Raw genomic sequence first — 21,100 nt, forward strand, 5'->3', positions numbered from 1 at the left:
ACCCTTTATTCACTTGGGGAGCACTCTTCATACTGGGCCTACTGCCCCCTAACTACGCACAGGCCAGAGGCCTGACTTTATCCCACGGGCCTAGCGCCCGCCTAATGTGCGGCCGGTTGGACGGATCTGGGCCTAATGCCCAGATCGCTCTTATTGGGGTGCACCTAATAAATTTAAGCCTAATGCCCACCATGTACCCTCTGGCCGAATGCCCGCCTAAAATGCCCAATACAGTGGCTTGGGCCTAATGCCCAAACCACCAAGTCAGATGTGGCTGATACTCCAAACTGCGTACAGGCCTAGTGCCTGAACTTACCCCCATAGGTCTAATACCTGCGCCCTGGTGGTCTAGGGAGGAGAGGGGTAGAGATAAGCCTCACTGAGGCCTCACCTGGTCCAGAAGTTCTGCGACGCCCCCTTCTGCCGCTGGCCCGTCCTGGGCAGCGACGCTACCGCCGTTCTGCGTCCAGCCGCCGCTGGACATCTTCCTTCTTGTTGCCGGCCTCTTCCGGCCTCTTCAGCGGCCACCGGAGCTCTTCCTGCCATGGCCGCCATCTTCTTCTCCACCACTGCTTCTCTCCATCCCGCTCTTCGCCGCTTTTCTGCGCGGCCTCTTTCCTCTTCTGGGTCCCGGCGGCATCTGACATCACTCACCAGGGGCGGCACCTATGACGCGGCGAGCGCTGATTGGCTCGGGGAGGGCGCCAAATTTGAAATGCCGCTGGCGGCGCTTCTCGTCAGGTGCAGGGAACCAATACACTGTTCCTGCACCGGACACCCACCGCTGCTGCACAACCAGCGCTGGGGACAGACAAGCTGCCCCAGCGCTGTCCGCAGCCCGTAACTGCAGGGGACACAAATCCCCTGCACTCTGCCAGGAGCCTGGCGCTGAGAGCGTACACACCGCCCCAGCACCTACCCACATCTCCACACTGTCACCCTATCTCTCTCCCTGTCACCCTGTGCCATGTGGCATATTGTGGACTTGGGTTAGGGTGGAGGAGGGGGGCCCAAATTATATTCCTGCACCTGTGCCCACCACTCACATGTTCCGCCACTGAGAGTAACTAAATAGGAACTGGAGTAGCAGGACGTGTGTTGGCTTGGAGTCTTTATTTCTAACTTTAACGATACCTTTCTTTTAAAGCACATGTGAATTTTACTTAGATCTGGTTGTATGTAACTACAGATCATAAATAACTGCATAGAACAAGTGGAATTGCTCTGCTGTTCTTGATTTGGTTTTAGATATATTTATATGTGCATTTTGTTTGACTTTGTAAACAGATATTTTTTACATTACCCATGCAATGGGACACAGTGGCACACATTTCAGCATGAAATAGTCACCCCTTCTTGAAGGGATGCAGTCAATATACCTAGAATCAAAATCACGACGGTCAAAATCCCAACAACCATTGGCCGACTGTCAAAATCCCGACTTGGTGAAAATCCAGACTTGGTGAAAATCCCGACATGGTCAAAATGCCAACATTTAAAATACTGACAAGGTCAAAATACTGACATTTAAAATGTCGACATGTCAAAAAGTCAACATGAGCTTTTCATGATTTTTTAATTGAAACCAACTTGTTCATACATTACCATCCCAGTGGACCGGGGGGAGGGGGGGGGGTATAATAGTGTGCCAAGTGCAGCAAGCATTGGGAGGTGAAGCAGTACACTTATACGGTGCCCATGTCAACCTACGTCGACAAACATAAAAACAATGAAAACATGTGTCGACTTTTCGACCTGTCAACATTTTAAATGTCGGTATTTTGACCTTGTCGATATTTTCACCTTGACGGGATTTTGACCCACGAGATTTTGATTGTAGGTATTTCACACTAAACCCCTTCTGGAATGCTCCCAGATATTCCGTAAATTGGTAAAAGCATTTAGTTTTATTCATTATTAATTTCTTTTTGAGTAGAAAATGCAAGTAACAAATCTGTTAGCTTGTTTTATTTTTATTACATTGGCATCTACATTTACCGTATGAACCATATACTACAATACATTGTTAAGGCCAAAATCTATCAAATTACAAAATGTACAAGAAAATAAAATAACAACTCTACACTTTTTTTTTGTGCCTTTGGGCGAGATGTACTAAGCCTTGTACAGAGGTAAAGTGGACAGAGATAAAGTACCAACCAATCAGCTACTACAGTAACTGTCATGTTTCAAACACAACCTGGAAGATGACAGTTAGAAACTGACTGTAGAGTAATTTATCTATGACCACTTTATTTCTCTCTAAGGGGCCTATTCATGAAGCAGTGAAAATAGTGGAGAAAAAGACCAGTGGAGAAGTTGCCCATGGCAACCAATCAGCATCTCCCTTACATTTTATAGACTGTAATTGACAAAGGCTTCTTTCAAAGCTGATTGGTTGCTACTCTGCTGGACCTTTTCTCCACTCTTTTCACTGCTTCATGAATAGACCCCTAAGGCTTGATATATCTCCCCTTCAAATTTTATCTCCATATAATGAATGTTGAGAATATGGAACTTGTCCGCCCGCCACATAATACGATAGAATCTGTGTCATTAAACTTTCTGCATAACAAATAATTGGAAGTTCCATTTGCATCATTCATATCTTGATATGTGTCCAAACTAAAGCCAGCTGCCTCCCAGATTTTTAACAGAAAAGCAAATGTATTCATCTTCACAATTGAAATAATATATTTTAGTCACCCACTGGCCTGTTGCAGTGAACCTCAAGAAACAAAATTGCCCTCATATGCACCTTGAATCTAAGGAGGCCCATCCCGGGCCATTTTTTTCAATCCCGACGGTTGAAATCCCGACAGCAATTGACCGACGGTCAAATCCCGACAAGGTCAAAATCCTGACATGGACAAAATACCGACATTTAAAATACCGACAAGGTCAAAATACCAACATGTAAAATGCCGACAGGTTGAAATACCGACATGCGGTTTTCATTGGGTTTTTTGTGTGTATGTTGACATAGGTCGACATGGACACCATATAAGTGTACCGCATCCCCTCGCATGGCTCGCTGGGCTCACCATGTTTTGGCCACGGTGCCTCGCTGCACTCGGCACACTATTATATTCCCCCTCCAGGTCCACTGGGATGGTAAAGTATGAACAAGTCGGTTTCAATGAAAAAATCATGAAAAACTCATGTCGGCATTTTGACATGTCGGTATTTTGACCTTGTCAGTATTTTAAATGTCGGTATTTTGTCCATGTCAGGATTTTGACCTTGTCGAGATTTTGACTGTCGGTCAATTGCTGTCGGGATTTCGACCATCGGGATTTTGATTGGAGGTAAATTGACTGCATCCCCTACCACCTCTTATTTGCCTGTCACATGGGCCATAAATAATTTGGTCTGGTCCTGGACCACCAACCTGTAGCACTCCCTGCAAGTGCTACGGCACCCAGTTTGGGAACCACTGATATAAGCAATAACCAAGACAATGGGCCGACTACACAATAGCCAATTGCAAGGGTGCATGAGAAATTGTTGGGCCCAATGCAAATGAATCTTGCAGCCTTCCACCCCTCATCGACACAATACTAAAGTTAGACAAAAGCCCCTTACACCCTCCCCAGACCACACCAAATGATGTCAGAGCTCCCGACATGACCCATAACAGACCTAGCCAACTGGTGACTCTCCAGCTGTTGGGAAACTACAAGTTCCAGCATGCCCTGTCACAGTTTTGCTATTCCAGAATGCTAAAATTGTTTCAGGGCATTCTGGGATTTGTAGTTTAAAACCGCTGGAGAGCCACAGGTCGGCCAGGCCTGACCCATAACAATAAAAAAATATTTGTAAAACTTGCAAACGTTCAAAAGCTTTATTCTCAGAATAAAGCATTAAAAACATTTTTTTTCATGTATTGTGACGGAACAAGTACAGTTTTACCGTGACACTTGTTTAATAGGCTTGCCCATGCAAAGGCTGTTTTACTATTGGTAGTGGTTACCACTGGCAATGACACTGTTGTTGCATGTGGTATTCCTTTGAAGTGAGAAACAGTCCTGATGATAAATTATGCACATGGTGTTGAATACGGTTGTGCTTTTGTTCATTTACATCACTTGATCAGCAGCCACCAGCCATGGTTTTGCCTAAAACAGAAGAGAATGGTAAAGCATGAAGAGAGGAGAAGGTGTGACACATGAGAAAACTGCATGGGGGGGTAGATGGAATAAGAAAGAGGGGAAACTGATGGGATAGGAAGACAGATTAGGCAGATAAAGTGGTAGGAATTGACAAATGGCCATACACATGAGGGGAGCAGTGGCACACATGGAGAGTGTGAAAGAAGCACACATTGGGAGGGCGCATTGGCACACATTGGGACGGGGGCAGAGGAACACATGGGCAGAGACACATGGGGGGAACACAGGCACATGAGGGAAGGGGGTAGAAGTAGAAAGGGTGCAGCGCAGAGTTACTCATGGAGAGGGGGAGATAGGGACAGACAAATGGTGGGGGGGCATAGAGCTACATACACAGTGAGTGTGACTCTACTTCCTGGACATTGCAATGCACAAGACGCCCAACTAATGGAGATGAAGCTAGGAAGGAGGAGAAATAGTTGTGGCCGCAGGTTCACAGTTGGCAGTTTAGATGCTGCGCTGTCTTTCTAAAGCAGCATGTGCACCTGGTGTCACAACTGAGGGCCTGAGCTGACGGGAGGCAGCCTCAGTCGTAGGGGCTGAGATGTAACGGAACCTGGGAGGTTGTATCAGACCCCTAGACATGTAAGTAACATGTAGAATAACTGCCCGAAGGCGTGACCACGACAACCAGGATAAAAGTCAATGATGTTTATTATGACAAACTCCGTAACACAGCAGCAGTAAAAGGAAACATAAAAGTCAACAGAGGATAAATACAATTCCTGGGTACTACAGGGTGGCAAGGGCCACAGGCACTGGTAGTGTGAGACAGTTCTTATAATCTTCTAGTTGGAAAGTCCTTACCAGGCCTGACTGTAGCAATGGAGAGAACCCAGGATCGTACCAGCTGATGTTCCAGGAAAGGCTGGGCTGCTGAAGGTAAAACGGCTGCTGTGGATACTGGCTGGAACCAGACTGTTGTTGGTACGGAGTGGATACTGGCTGGAACCAGTTAAATAATAAACGAACTTGAGAGCGATGAAATAATAATGAAGTTTGGAGTTTGAGAGCGGTGAAATAATAATACCGGTGGAGAGTGGTAAACTGCAGAAAAGGACACCGGCCCTTTAAGAGAAGCTATACACTGCTGGAAGCTGGGCTGGAAGCAGGTGATTGTTTGAGAGCGGTGAAATAATAATACCGGTGGAGAGTGGTAAACTGCAGAAAGGACACCGGCCCTTTAAGAGAAGCTATACACTGCTGGAAGCTGGGCTGGAAGCAGGTGATTGTTTGAGAGCGGTGAAATAGGTGAGTCCAGAATGGATCGGAGAGTCAGGCTACACCGCAGATGGAATGCTGGTGCGGGTCTCTATAGCAGAAGTCTGGAGACAGGAGCTGGAACCTGGAAGACAACCACAGGAGAGAGACAAACTGGAACTAGGTTAGACAACCAAAGCACTGACGCCTTCCTTGCTCAGGCACAGCATACTTATACCTGCAGCAAGGAAGGGGTTGGCTAGGCAATTATGCAAATCAACAATACAGACAGCAGATTGGTGGAAATAATCAGATGACAAAATCCAAGATGGCTGCGCCCATGCAGACACTTGGAGGGAAGTTTGGTTTGTAATCCATGTGAGAATTGAAACAGTAATGGCGACGCCGGCCACAGGAGACAGGAGACGCCAGACTGACAAGCGCACATTTAACCACGCGGGCACAGCGGAGGCCGCGGCTGATGAAATCACCACTCTGACATTCTGCATGTGGAAACTCAGGAACAGCGGGATCCGGTCCTGGAACGCTGAGCCAGCCTTAGGAGGCATCTGAAGGGTATGTAATGGCGTCCAGATACCCGGATCGTGACAGCACCCCCCCCTTTAGGAGTGGCCCCAGGACACTTCTTAGGCTTTAAAGGAAACTTTGCGTGGAAATTTCGGACCAAGGCAGGAGCATGGACGTCTGAGGCATTGGTCCAAGAGCGTTCTTCAGGACCATAGCCCTTCCAGTCAATGAGGTATTGTAACTGACCGTAACGGAAACGTGAGTCCAAAATCTTGGCCACCTCGTACTCGACTCCCCGTTGAGTCTGAACTTTGGGAGCTGGAGGAAGTGCGGAATGAAACCGATTCAGGATCAGCGGTTTCAACAAAGAAACATGAAATGTCCTGGGTATTTTCAAGAAGGATGGTAACTGTAACCTGTAGGCAACAGGATTGATGACTTGTTCAATCTTGAAGGGTCCGATGTAGCGAGGTGCAAATTTCATGCTGGGAACTCTCAACCTCAAATTCTTCGTGGACAGCCACACACGATCACCCACCTTGAGAGCAGGAACCGCTCTACGCTTCCTATCGGCAAACTTCTTATACCTGAATGAGGCTTTAAGCAGGGCTGCGCGGACGTTCCTCCAGTTATTTGAAAACTGACGCAAGGTGACATCCACTGCTGGAACAGAAGTTGCGGGAAGCGGTTGGAATTCTGGGACTTTAGGGTGGAATCCATAATTAATGAAGAATGGTGTAGAAGAAGATGAGGAATGGTATTGATTGTTGTGGCTGAACTCGGCCCAAGGAAGGAGTTGAACCCAGTCATCTTGAGAGGAAGACACATATATACGGAGGAAGGCCTCCAAGTCCTGATTCACCCTCTCGGTTTGACCATTGGTCTGAGGATGGTAAGCCATGGAAAACTTTAACTTGACTTGGAGGGCTTGACACAAACTTCGCCAAAATTTGGCTACAAATTGTACTCCACGATCCGAGATGATCTCTTCAGGAAGACCGTGAAGTCGGAAGATCTCTTGTATAAACACTTGAGCCAACTTGGAAGCTGACGGAAGACCGGTGAGAGGGATGAAATGTGCCATCTTGGTGAACCGGTCAACTACCACCCAGATGGTATTAAACTTGTTGCAGATAGGTAGATCGGAAACAAAGTCCATCGACAAATGGGTCCAAGGTCGACGGGGAACAGATAATGGAACCAGTTGCCCCGCAGGCGACTGGCGGGAGACTTTGTGTTGGGCACACTTTGGGCAGGAGGCAATAAATTCCATAACGTCCTTCTTCAGAGTTGGCCACCAGTAGGACCTAGAAATAAATTCAAGGGTTTTCTGAATGCCTGTATGTCCAGCAAAACGGGAAGCATGGGCCCAATGCATGAGCTTCTTCCTTAGAACTGGCTTAACAAAACTTTTCCCTGGTGGAGGCGTAGAGTCCTTCCCTACCGTGGAGAATGCCAACGGATTAATAATAGGATGCTTGTCTGCAGACTCGGACTCATTTTCTTGCTCCCATGAGCGGGAAAGGGCATCGGCCTTACGATTCTGAGAACCCGGACAGAACTGGAGTTTAAAGTCAAACCTAGAGAAGAAAAGTGCCCATCTGGCCTGACGAGGATTCAGACATTGTGCGCCTTTGAGATATAAAAGATTTTTGTGGTCGGTAAGTATGGTGATTGAGTGGGAAGCTCCCTCCAACAGGTATCTCCACTCCTCCAGAGCGAGCTTGATGGCTAGCAACTCCTGATCGCCAATGGCATAGTTGCGCTCAGCTGGGGAGAACTTCCGGGAGAAGAAACTGCAAGGATGTAGATGTCCATCTTTGGCCCTCTGGGATAACACTGCTCCTACTCCAATGGAGGAGGCGTCTACCTCTAAGATAAAAGGAGAGTCGGTGTCGGGCTGTTTCAGAACTGGTGCAGAGATGAACCGTTGCTTCAGAAGGTGAAAGGCCTGTGTAGCTTCCTCGGACCACTTGGACGGATTAGCACCTTTCTTGGTTAATGCAGTGATAGGCGCCACAATGGTGGAAAAGTCTCGTATAAATTTTCTATAATAATTGGCGAACCCTAAGAACCTCTGGACCCCTTTGAGGCTTAAGGGTATAGGCCAATTCTGGATTGCTTGGAGTTTCTCAGGATCCATCTCTAGTCCGGAACCGGACACAATGTAACCTAGAAACGGAATGGTTTTAACTTCAAACACACACTTCTCCAATTTACAATAGAGGTGATTGACACGGAGACGGGAAAGAACCTCTTTTACCCAGAAACGATGATCTTCGAGATTATTAGCAAAGATGAGGATGTCGTCTAGATAAACCACGACATGGCGGTACAAGATGTCCCTGAAAATCTCATTCACGAAGTGCTGGAAGACTGCTGGAGCGTTGCTCAATCCGAAGGGCATGACGAGGTACTCATAATGTCCGTCACGGGTGTTAAAGGCGGTCTTCCACTCGTCACCCTCACGGATTCGGATGAGATTGTAGGCACCCCTCAAGTCCAGCTTTGTGAAAATAGTTGCACCACTAACTCTATCAAAGAGCTCGGTAATCAGGGGTAAAGGGTATCGGTTCTTGACGGTAATGTCGTTCAGACCTCTGTAGTCGATGCACGGACGCAGACCACCGTCTTTCTTCTTAACGAAGAAGAAGCCTGCGCCGGCTGGAGAAGAAGATGGTCGGATGAAACCCTTCGCCAAGTTCTCTTTGATGTACTCTTCCATGGAGTGTGTCTCAGGCAGAGACAACGGATAAGTTCGGCCTCGCGGTGGAACCTTCCCTGGAATGAGGTCGATTGGGCAGTCCCATTCTCTATGAGGAGGAAGGATATCAGCAGAGGCTTTACTGAACACGTCCGTGAAGTCTTGATATGGAGGAGGCGGAACATCAGATGACCTGGGGAAGGAAGAACAAACAGGAAGAACTTTGGCTAAACAAGTCTCAGCATAGGAGGGACCCCATGCCAGTATTTGCGTAGTCGTCCAGTCAATTGATGGGTTGTGGAGACGGAGCCATGGAAGGCCTAAAACCACTGGATGTGTGGCTCTTGGAATCACTAAAAAAGAAATATACTCAGAATGAAGAACTCCCACTCTCAGACGAACTGGAAGAGTCCTTAAGGAAATGACTGCGTCAAAAATCTTGCTGCCATCCACGGCAGTCAAAGAGATGGACGAGGACAGTCTCTCGGTGGGTAGGGACCACCGTTTAACATAAGCTTCGGTTATGAAATTCCCAGCTGCTCCGGAATCAAGGAGGGCAATGACGTTCCTGTAACGTTGAGCAATTTGGAGCGACACTGGGAGGTTACAGTCATGAGGAGATGGAGAGGAGATCATTACTCCTAGCCGGCCCTCTCCTTGGCGAGCTAGGATCTGGAGTTTCCCGGACGTTTGGGACAGGCATTGATAGTGTGCGACGGAGCTGCACAGTAGAGACAGAGAGACTCAGAGAGACGTCTTCGGCGCTCAGCGGGAGATAGACGGGAACGACTAATTTGCATAGGCTCATCCTTGGATGGAAATGGTTGACGAGGAGGAGGAGCAGAAGATTTAGGAGTAGATGATCTTCCTCGCTCGGTTGCTCTCTCTCTGAAACGTAGATCAACCTTCGTGCAAAGAGAAATTAGCTCATCCAACTTAGAGGGCAAGTCTCTGGTAGCTAACTCATCCTTGATGCGTTCTGATAAGCCATGCCAGAATGCAGCATACAGGGCCTCGTCGTTCCATGCCAGTTCGGATTCCAGGATTTTAAACTGTATAAGATACTGTCCCACAGTACGTGTTCCCTGGCGTAAACGGAGAATCTCAGATGAAGCAGATGTTATCCGGCCTGGCTCGTCGAAGATGCGCCTGAATGTAGCTACAAAGTCAGTATAGGAGGATAGCAGGGGATCAGACTTCTCCCATAAAGGTGATGCCCAGTCAAGGGCTGAGCCACTGAGAAGGGAGATGATATAGGCAATTTTGGTACGGTCACTGAAGAAATTGCCAGGTAGAAGCTCAAAGTGGATTTCACATTGATTGAGAAATCCCCTGCAGAACCTTGGAGATCCATCAAATTTTGCTGGCGTTGGAAGATGAAGATGTGGACTGGAAATGGGTAAGGTGGGTGGGGTTACAGCTGGTGTCACTGTAGTGGACGCACCGGACGTGCCAGGTCCACGGAGGGTCGTTTGAATCCCATCCAGCCGTGTAGAGAGATCCTGGAGACAGCGGATGATGTGGCCCTGTGCAGCCTCCTGATGTTCAAGTCGGGCTGCCAGTTCTTGCATCGGCCTGGCCGCTTGATCCTGGTCTCCGGCTGGATTCATTAGGTCAGTGCTTACTGTCACAACTGAGGGCCTGAGCTGACGGGAGGCAGCCTCAGTCGTAGGGGCTGAGATGTAACGGAACCTGGGAGGTTGTATCAGACCCCTAGACATGTAAGTAACATGTAGAATAACTGCCCGAAGGCGTGACCACGACAACCAGGATAAAAGTCAATGATGTTTATTATGACAAACTCCGTAACACAGCAGCAGTAAAAGGAAACATAAAAGTCAACAGAGGATAAATACAATTCCTGGGTACTACAGGGTGGCAAGGGCCACAGGCACTGGTAGTGTGAGACAGTTCTTATAATCTTCTAGTTGGAAAGTCCTTACCAGGCCTGACTGTAGCAATGGAGAGAACCCAGGATCGTACCAGCTGATGTTCCAGGAAAGGCTGGGCTGCTGAAGGTAAAACGGCTGCTGTGGATACTGGCTGGAACCAGACTGTTGTTGGTACGGAGTGGATACTGGCTGGAACCAGTTAAATAATAAACGAACTTGAGAGCGATGAAATAATAATGAAGTTTGGAGTTTGAGAGCGGTGAAATAATAATACCGGTGGAGAGTGGTAAACTGCAGAAAAGGACACCGGCCCTTTAAGAGAAGCTATACACTGCTGGAAGCTGGGCTGGAAGCAGGTGATTGTTTGAGAGCGGTGAAATAATAATACCGGTGGAGAGTGGTAAACTGCAGAAAGGACACCGGCCCTTTAAGAGAAGCTATACACTGCTGGAAGCTGGGCTGGAAGCAGGTGATTGTTTGAGAGCGGTGAAATAGGTGAGTCCAGAATGGATCGGAGAGTCAGGCTACACCGCAGATGGAATGCTGGTGCGGGTCTCTATAGCAGAAGTCTGGAGACAGGAGCTGGAACCTGGAAGACAACCACAGGAGAGAGACAAACTGGAACTAGGTTAGACAACCAAAGCACTGACGCCTTCCTTGCTCAGGCACAGCATACTTATACCTGCAGCAAGGAAGGGGTTGGCTAGGCAATTATGCAAATCAACAATACAGACAGCAGATTGGTGGAAATAATCAGATGACAAAATCCAAGATGGCTGCGCCCATGCAGACACTTGGAGGGAAGTTTGGTTTGTAATCCATGTGAGAATTGAAACAGTAATGGCGACGCCGGCCACAGGAGACAGGAGACGCCAGACTGACAAGCGCACATTTAACCACGCGGGCACAGCGGAGGCCGCGGCTGATGAAATCACCACTCTGACATTCTGCATGTGGAAACTCAGGAACAGCGGGATCCGGTCCTGGAACGCTGAGCCAGCCTTAGGAGGCATCTGAAGGGTAAGTAATGGCGTCCAGATACCCGGATCGTGACACCTGGTCTGTTGGGCCACCCTGAGAAAGGGGAAGGGGAGGAGAGATTAATGTATCCCCTGTGCCAGTGTCTAGTGCTGATGATCATGGCCGCTAACTGCTTCTCATTCACAGGATAGTCTGCGAATGACTAGTAGCTCCTGTCCAGGATAATCAGCAGGCCAAATCATCAGTTTGGGCCTCTACATCTGTAACCACCTGCCTGTACCTCCCTGATGGCACCCTGCACAATTGTAGAATCAGCTACATCAGCTACCTGCATTCGCATCAAGGGTTTTTTAATTAATGAAGGAGTGATGAGGGGAATGGAGGAGACGGAAGGCAAGCAAGTATGAGGAGAGGTTGAGTTCAGGAGGGTGCACTGATAGCTCATTGTGAAAAGTTCTAGTCAACTTAAATCATGTGAGATAAATGGATTTTGGAATTAGTAGTCAAAATCTACAAAAGGACTTGACTGCCTAATAACGCACATCAGAAATTCCATCTAAGCATAAAATAAATTTTAAGGATTGAATAAAAATTATTTTTAAGGATTGAATAGATGAAGTCTTTCATACAACGCTAACATTTTTGGAGGTTCAAACCCATCCACCAGATATAGAGGGAGTCACGTGTCTGGTATGTCTCAGAAAATACTGTGAAGTCTGACTGGAATATACTGGCTGATTTATCAAGGAGTTTTCTAATACACAATGAGTTTTAAAACCTGTTGCGTATGATACATGGTGCTCCAGACAATCCGCTTTCAAACACATGACAAGTAGGAGCTGATTGGCTGGAGCACCATTTATCATATGCAACGACTTTTAAAACTTGTTGGTCAATCAGACCCATAATACCAGCAATAAACAGTTAGCAAGTCTTTTCTTTTATCTTAATTTAGGGGAGCTTTCTGATATCAGCCCACTCTTCCTCCTCAATACATGAGCACATGTGTGTGTGTGTGTGTGTGTGTGGGGGGGGGGGGGGGGGGGGAGTTGGGAGGACTTTCTCACCCACTGAGAGAGGGGGTCTGGGACATGGCCAGCAGCTCACAGAGTGCTGGTCATGCCCCCACATCGACAAAAACGGGGGCATGGACCCCTATCGCAGCACTTCCCACTGGTCCATGCCCCTAGTTGCGGGGCCACGCACCCTTATATCGGACGCATCTGTGTGTCGCCTGCCAACTTTGCACTGATCTCCACAGTGCAGGTGGAAATAATAATCCAATTATAAACACACATTTTCCCTACCCAGTTCCCTTCTATGAGCTGTATTAAAGTTTGTTAGCAAAGCAAAAAGCATACTAATGGACAAAACCAAGTTGCACTGCAGGTGGGGCTGATGTAACATGTGCAGAAGCAATATAACAGACCCAAATCTAACGCTCTCTGCACATGTTACATCTGCCCCACCTGCAGTGCAACATGGTTTTGTCCATTAGTATAGGGAGTCGTGTACTTAGGGTAACTCAAGTGTCGTAAAGGTTTTCAGGACTGTTCATGCACGTGCAAATACTTGCTCAACTGCGCAAACATCTACATTGCATTCACCCCTGAAGCAGGCCCACGATGTGCTGAGTTTCATCCAAAGCCAATTAGCCTAACCATATGTTTCTGGACTGCAGGAGGGAACCAGAGTACCCAAAGACAAGTCATGTGCCCATGGAGAGAGAATTGAGAAAGTGACGTGAGGTAGCAAAACTAACCGCTGTATCCCCATGCCAAATAAATAGATCTACACTGTCTAGGTAGAGAGTCAATAGGTCGACACCATATGGTCGAAATGCATTAGGTCGACAAGTACAAAAGGTAGACAGTGCTTAAGGTCAACAGGTACAAAAGACCAACAGGTTAAAAATGCGGACACGGCAATGGACAACATGCACTTGGTCGACATGTGTTTTTTTGGGTTTTTTTTAGCATGTTTTCCCAATATTTTCTTGATTTACTATCCACATGAACTACAATTAGGAATAGTAACCTGGCCTTAAGCATGGCAAGCCAAGCGAGCCCTCAAGGGTCTACATTTCTACTGATGGTGATCACAGAACGTGAAATATACAAAATTTGGACAAAAAAAAGTGGCCACCATTTTTATGTCGACCATTGTCATGTTGACCTTTTGAATCTGTCGACCTAATGCATATCGACCATACATGATCGACCTATTGACTGTCTACCTAAACAATGTAGATCTATTATACCAGACCCGACATTTACTCTTCACGACTTTGTAAGAGAAAGTCAACTATTAATATGCTGTGTTTTCATATATTTATAGTATGTATAGTATAACACTTTTTTATGATTTTTTTTTAAATATATATTTTATGGACATTTCCAATTTATATGTTAGAAACCTGAAATTGTATATACAGAGCAAAGTTATTTGGTTCATACAAAATCATACTAATGTGTGTGTAGTTGTACTGTTATTAATAGTACTGTACATGAAAGGAACATACATATTGTGTTGTAATGCACTTTGATCAATGATGCATTATTATAATGGATTACAAGAACAGCTACACGGCAGTAAATTATAAATCTGGAATTAATGTTAGCTGATATTAGGGATTTATTGAGCTGTGTAAAAATACCCTCCAGTGCCTTTATTAGTTAATAGCTCCCACTGTGATAATAGACTATAATGTTTCTTTGTTCATATTGCTCAGTGAAATTTGCTGTTTGTACTTTCCATTATTATATTGTTCAGCTACAGAAGAAAATATTTTGCTCCTTGGATCAAAGACATGACCATGTACAGTACATTGCACAACCCGGTAAATGGTTAGCCAAAAAACATTATCAGTGACCACCAGAAGGGGTAACCTGGTTCCTGACATACAAGGGTTGTACAATAAGTAAGGTAACTAGACCTCTCATGTGTATAATGTTCTCTATTTCATTCTAATTTCCCACCAGGCCAGAGCAGTCAGACCACTGCTTCCCCTCACGGCCATTAGACTGTGCCTCATATCAGTCATACTGGCCCAACATCAGTTGGGATGGCGGATCCATGACAAAACATTGAGGTGCATAGTGTGATCAGCAGCTGAAATTCATGGCCAACTTGTCGAGGTGTACGGTAATAACGTCATGTCATGGACACAGGTTTGGTGCACTGTCTTTGATAACGGCGGAACAGACATTCAAGATGAGCAGCTATCCGGCTGGCCAAGCACGTCTACCACAGACAGTGCACCAAACCTGATTCCATGACATGACGTTATCACAGCAGACAAATTGTCGATGAATTTCAGCTGCTGAAGTGCCCTTTAGATGCAGAAATCTGATTAAATCACTCACCTCAATGTTTGACCATCTTTACACCAGCCCTGCTATCTCACAACTGATTTTGGGACAGTATGACTGATAACAGAGCAGTTTAATGGCCGTGAGGTGAAGCAGTGGTCTACCTGCTCTGACCTGGCGGGAAATTAGCATGAAATTGAGAACATTGCACACTTGAGAAGGAACGATCGTTTTGGCATTTTACTGATAAACCCGGAAAATCATGACCACAAACACATTCCTTCGATTTTAGGATTGGCCTGAGTTGGCAGGAGATATTGTGTAGAAGGCTATGATAATGCTTGATAATCTCACCAAATTTTCTAAGATTTTTCAACACTATGTCAGCCTCCTTGTCAACGGAAAAAATAAGATTTTACTCACCGGTAAATCTATTTCTCGTAGTCCGTAGTGGATGCTGGGAACTCCGTAAGGACCATGGGGAATAGCGGGCTCCGAAGGAGGCTGGGCACTCTAGAAAGATTTATGACTACCTGGTGTGCACTGGCTCCTCCCACTATGACCCTCCTCCAAGCCTCAGTTAGGACACTGTGCCCGGACGAGCTGACATAATAAGGAAGGATTTTGAATCCCGGGTAAGACTCATACCAGCCACACCAATCACACCGTATAACTCGTGATACTATACCCAGTTAACAGTATGAATATAACTGAGCCTCTCAACAGATGGCTCAACAATAACCCTTTAGTTAGGCAATAACTATATACAAGTATTGCAGACAATCCGCACTTGGGATGGGCGCCCAGCATCCACTACGGACTACGAGAAATAGATTTACCGGTGAGTAAAATCTTATTTTCTCTGACGTCCTAGTGGATGCTGGGAACTCCGTAAGGACCATGGGGATTATACCAAAGCTCCCAAACGGGCGGGAGAGTGCGGGTGACTCTGCAGCACCGAATGAGAGAACTCCAGGTCCTCCTCAGCCAGGGTATCAATTTTGTAGAATTTTGCAAACGTGTTTGCCCCTGACCAAGTAACAGCTCGGCAAAGTTGTAAAGCCGAGACCCCTCGGGCAGCCGCCCAAGATGAGCCCACCTTCCCTGTGGAATGGGCTTTCACTGATTTAAGATGCGGCAGTCCAGCCGCAGAATGCGCCTGCTGAATCGTGTCACAGATCCAGCGAGCGATAGTCTGCTTAGAAGCAGGAGCACCCAGCCTGTTGGGTGCATACAGGAGAAATAGCGAGTCAATTTTTCTGACTCTAGCCGTCATGGAAACATAATTTTTCAAGGCCCTGACTACGTCCAGTAACTTGGAATCCTCCAAGTCCCTAGTAGCCGCAGGCACCACAATAGGTTGGTTCAAGTGAAAAGCTGATACCACCTTACGGAGAAACTGGGGACGAGTCCTCAATTCTGCCCTATCCATATGGAAAATCAGATAAGGACTTTTATATGACAAAGCCGCCAATTCTGATACACGCCTGGCCGAAACCAAGGCCAATAACATGACCACTTTCAACGTGAGATATTTTAGATCCACGGTTTTTAGTGGTTCAAACCAATGTGATTTTAAGAAACTCAACACCACGTTGAGATCCCAAGGTGCCACTGGAGGCACAACCGGGGGCTGAATATGCAGCACTCCTTTTACAATGTCTGAACTTCAGGTACTGAAGCTAATGCTTTCTGGAAGAAAATCGACAGAGCCGAGATCTGTATCTTAATGGAGCCTAATTTTAGGCCCATAGACACTCCTGCTTGTAGGAACTGCAGAAATCGACCTAGTTGAAATTCCTCTGTTGGGGCCTTTTTTGGCCTCACACCAAGCAACATATTTCCGCCATATGCGGTGATAATGTTTTGCAGTTACATCTTTCCTGGCTTGAATCAGCGTAGGAATGACTTCCTCCGGAATGCCCTTTTCCTTTAGGATCCGGCGTTCAACCGCCATGCCATCAAAACATAGCCGCGGTAAGTCTTGGAACAGACAGGGCCCCTGCTGCAGCAGGTCCTGTCTGAGCGGCAGAGGCCATGGGTCCTCTGATACATTTTCTTGAAGTTCTGGGTACCAGGCTCTTCTTGGCCAATCCGGAACCACGAGTATCGTTCTTACTCCTCGCCTTCTTATTATTCTCAGTACCTTTGGTATGAGAGGCAGAGGGGGGAACACATAAAACAACTGGTACACCCACGGTGTTACCAGAGCGTCCACAGCTATCGCCTGAAGGTCCCTTGACCTGGCGCAATATCTTTTATAGCTTTTTGTTGAGGCGGGACGCCTTCATGTCCACCTGTGGCCTTTCCCAATGGTGTACAATTCTTTGGAAGACTTCTGGATGAAGTCCCCACACTCTCGGGTGGAAGTCGTGTCTGCTGAGAAGATCTGCTTCCCAGTTGTCCACTCCGGGAATGAACACTGCTGACAGTGCTAACACATGATTTTCCGCCCATCGGAGAATCCTTGTGGCTTCTGCCATCGCCATCCTGCTTCCTGTGCCGCCCTGTTGGTTTACATGGGCGACTGCCGTGATGTTGCCTGATTGGATCAGGACCGGCTAGTTTTGAAGCAGAGGCCTTGCCTGACTCAGGGCATTGTAAATGGCCCTCTGTTCCAGAATATTTATGTAGGGAAGTCACCTGACTTGACCAAAGTCCCTGGAAGTTTCTTCCCTGTGTGACTGCCCCCCAGCCTCAAAGGCTGGCATCCATGGTCACTAGGACCTAGTCCTGTATGTCGAACCTGCGGCCCTCTTGAAGATGGGCACTCTGCAGCCACTACAGTAGAGATACCCTGGTCCTTGGAGACAGGGTTATCAGCCTAATGCATCTGAAGATGCGATCCGGACCACTTGTCCAACAGGTCCCCCTGAAAAGTTCTTGCATGGAACCTGCCGAATGGGATTGCTTCGTAGGAAGCTAACATTTTTCCCAGGACTCGCGTGCAATGATGCACCGATAACTGTTTTGGCTTCAGGAGGTCTCTGACTAGAGATGACAGCTCCTTGGCTTTCTCCACCGGGAGAAACACTTATTTCTGGTCTGTGTCCAGAACCATCCCCAGGAACAGTAGACGTGTCATAGGAACCAGCTGTGACTCTGGACTGTTTAGAATCCAACCGTGCTGTTGTAGCACTTTCCAAAATAGTGCTACCCCGACTAGCAACTGCTCCTTGGACCTCGCCCTTATAAGGAGATTGTCCAAGTACGGGATAATTAAAACTCCCCTTTTTCGAAGGAGTATCATCATTCCGGCCATTACCTTGGTAACACCCTCGGTGCCATGTACAGTCCAAACGGCAGAGTCTGGACTTGGTAATGGTAATCCTGTACCACAAATCTGAGGTACTCCTGACGAGGATAGTAAATATGGACATGCAGGTAAGCATCCTTGATGTCCCGGGATACCATGTAATCCCCCTCGTCCAGGCTTGCAATAACCGCCCTGAGCGATTCCATCTTGAACTTTAATTTTTTTATGCATGTGTTCAAGGATTTTAAATATAAAGAAGGGTCACACCGAACCATGCGGTTTCGGTACCCCAACCGTGTGGAATAGTAACCCCGTCCTTGTTGAAGTAGGGGCACCTTAAGTATTACCTGCTGGGAATACAGCTTATTAATTGCCTCTAGCACAGCCTCCCTGCCTGAGGGAGTTGTCGGCAAGGCATATTTGAGGAAACGGCGGGGGGAAGACATCTCGAATTCCAGCTTGTACCCCTGAAATACTACTTGAATGAAACAGGGATCCACCTGTGAGCGAGCCCACTGATCGCTGAAACTTTTGAGACGGCCCCCCACCGTACCTGGCTACACCTGTGGAGCCCCCGCGTCATGCTGTGGACTCAGAGGAAGCGAGAGAAGAATTATGATTCTGGGAACAGGCTGACTGGTGCAGCTTTTTCCCTCTTCCCTTGTCTTTGTACAGAAAGGAAGCGCCTTTGACCCGCTTGCTTTTCTGAAGCCGAAAGGACTGTACCTGATAATACAGTGCTTTCTTAGTCTGTGAGGAAAACTGAGGTAAAAATATTTCTTCCCAGCTGTTGCTGCGGATACGAGGTCCCAGAGACCATCCCCAAATAATTCCTCACCCTTATAAGGCAGAATCTCTATGCGCCTTTTAAGGTCAGCATCACCTGTCCAGTGACAGGTCTCTAATACCCTCCTGACAGAATGGACATTACATTCATTTTGGATGCCAGCCGGCAAAATATCCCTCTGTGCATCCCTCATATATAAGACGACGTCTTTAATATGTTCTCATGTTAGCAAACTAGTATGTTTGACAGGGTCACCGAACACGCTGCAGCAGCACGCTCTGCAGGTTTCAGTCTAGTACCTGAGTGTGTAAATACAGACTTCAGGATAGCCTCCTGCTTTTTATCAACAGGTACCTTCAAAGTGGCCATTCCTAAAACGGCAGTGCCACCTATTTTGACAACCGTGTGAGCGCCTTATCCACCCTAGGGGATATCTCCCAGCGTAACTTATCCTCTGGCGGGAAAAGGTACGCCATCAGTAACTTTTTAGAAATTACCAGTTTCTTATCAGGGGGAACCCACGCTTTTCACACACTTCATTCATTCATCTGATGGGGGAACAAAACACTGCCTGCTTTTTCTCCCCAAACATAAAAACCCCATTTTTAGAGGTTAATGTCAGAAATGTGTAACACATTATTTTTATTGCCGGGATCAAGTCACGGATGTTCCTAGTGGATTGTGTATATGTCTCAACCTTGTCGACACTGGAGTCAGACTCCGTGTCGACATCTGTGTCTGCCATCTGAATGAGCAGGCGTTTTTGAGCCCCTGATGGCCTTTGAGACGCCTGGGCAGGCACGGGCTGAGAAGCCGGCTGTCCCACAGCTGTTACGTCATCCACCCTTTTATGTAAGGAGTTGACACTGTCGGTTAATACCTTTTACCTAACCATCCACTCTGGTGTCGGCCCCACAGGGGGCGACATCACATTTATCGGCATCTGCTCCGTCCCTATATAAGCCTCCTCCTCAAACATGTCGACACAGCTGTACCGACACACCGCACACACACAGGGAATGCTCTGACTGAGGACAGGACCCACAAAGCCCTTTGGGGAGACAGAGAGAGAGTATGCCAGCACACACCAGAGCGCTATATAATGAGGGGATTAACACTATAACTGAGTGAATTTTCCCCCATAGCTGCTTGTATATACAATATTGCGCCTAAATTTAGTGCCCCCCCTCTCTTTTTTACCCTTTGAGCCTGAAAACTACAGGGGAGAGCCTGGGGAGCTTTCTTCCAGTTGCACTGTGAAGAGAAAATGGCGCCAGTGTGTCTGAGGGAGATAGCTCCGCCCCTTTTCCGCGGCCTATTCTCCCGCTTTTTTCTGGATTCTGGCAGGGGTATTTACCACATATATAGCCTCTGGGGTTATATATTGTGGTATTTTTGCCAGCCAAGGTGTTTTTATTGCTGCTCAGGGCGCCCCCCCCAAGCGCCCTGCACCCTCAGTGACCGGAGTGTGAAGTGTGTATGAGGAGCAATGGCGCACAGCTGCAGTGCTGTGCGCTATCTTGGTGAAGACTGATGTCTTCTGCCGCCGTTTTTCCGGACCTCTTCTTGCTTCTGGCTCTGTAAGGGGGACGGCGGCGCGGCTCCGGGACCAAGGACTGGGCCTGCGGTCGATCCCTCTGGAGCTAATGGTGTCCAGTAGCCTAAGAAGCCCAATCCGGCTGCAAGCAGGCGAGTTCGCTTCTTCTCCCCTTAGTCCCTCGCTGCAGTGAGCCTGTTGCCAGCAGGTCTCACTGAAAATAAAAAACCTAATTCTATACTTTCTTTCTAAGGGCTCAGGAGAGCCCCTAGTGTGCATCCAACCTCGGCCGGGCACAAGATCTAACTGAGGCTTGGAGGAGGGTCATAGTGGGAGGAGCCAGTGCACACCAGGTAGTCATAAATCTTTCTAGAGTGCCCAGCCTCCTTCGGAGCCCGCTATTCCCCATGGTCCTTACAGAGTTCCCAGCATCCACTAGGACGTCAGAGAAATGTTAATTCTGTGTTGGGAAGGAATGCTTGCTGTCAATAGTACCTTGGGCAGTTCTACCAATGCCTATTGCAGTGGTTCCCAAACATTTTTGAATCATTGCGTTCTAGAGAATCATAATTTTTTTCCACGGCACCCCTAGGCCAAAAGTTTCTTGTTTAGAAATAAATATTAAATTAAGTAAAATGTGTTTGTATTTCATCCTTAGGTTCAATTGTGTCGTGAGGGGCAAGATTTGTTTTTGTTTCTCCACATATTTTATGGTTGGCAGCCACCCTCACT

At 47.2% G+C, this 21,100-nt stretch overlaps 1 long non-coding RNA gene across 1 annotated transcript in view; it reads right to left on the bottom strand.

Moving 5' to 3' along the window:
• Positions 1 to 3,906: 3,906 nt before the first annotated feature.
• LOC134928956 (uncharacterized) overlaps positions 3,907 to 21,100 on the bottom strand; it is a 339,293-nt gene continuing 322,099 nt past the window's right edge. The window contains exon 2 of the long non-coding RNA XR_010178156.1: positions 3,907 to 4,118. This is a non-coding gene — a long non-coding RNA (uncharacterized LOC134928956). The remainder of the gene's footprint in view (positions 4,119 to 21,100) is intronic.

The sequence above is a fragment of the Pseudophryne corroboree genome, chromosome 5 (genome assembly GCF_028390025.1).
Source record: "Pseudophryne corroboree isolate aPseCor3 chromosome 5, aPseCor3.hap2, whole genome shotgun sequence".
Classification (NCBI taxonomy): Eukaryota; Metazoa; Chordata; class Amphibia; order Anura; family Myobatrachidae; genus Pseudophryne; species Pseudophryne corroboree.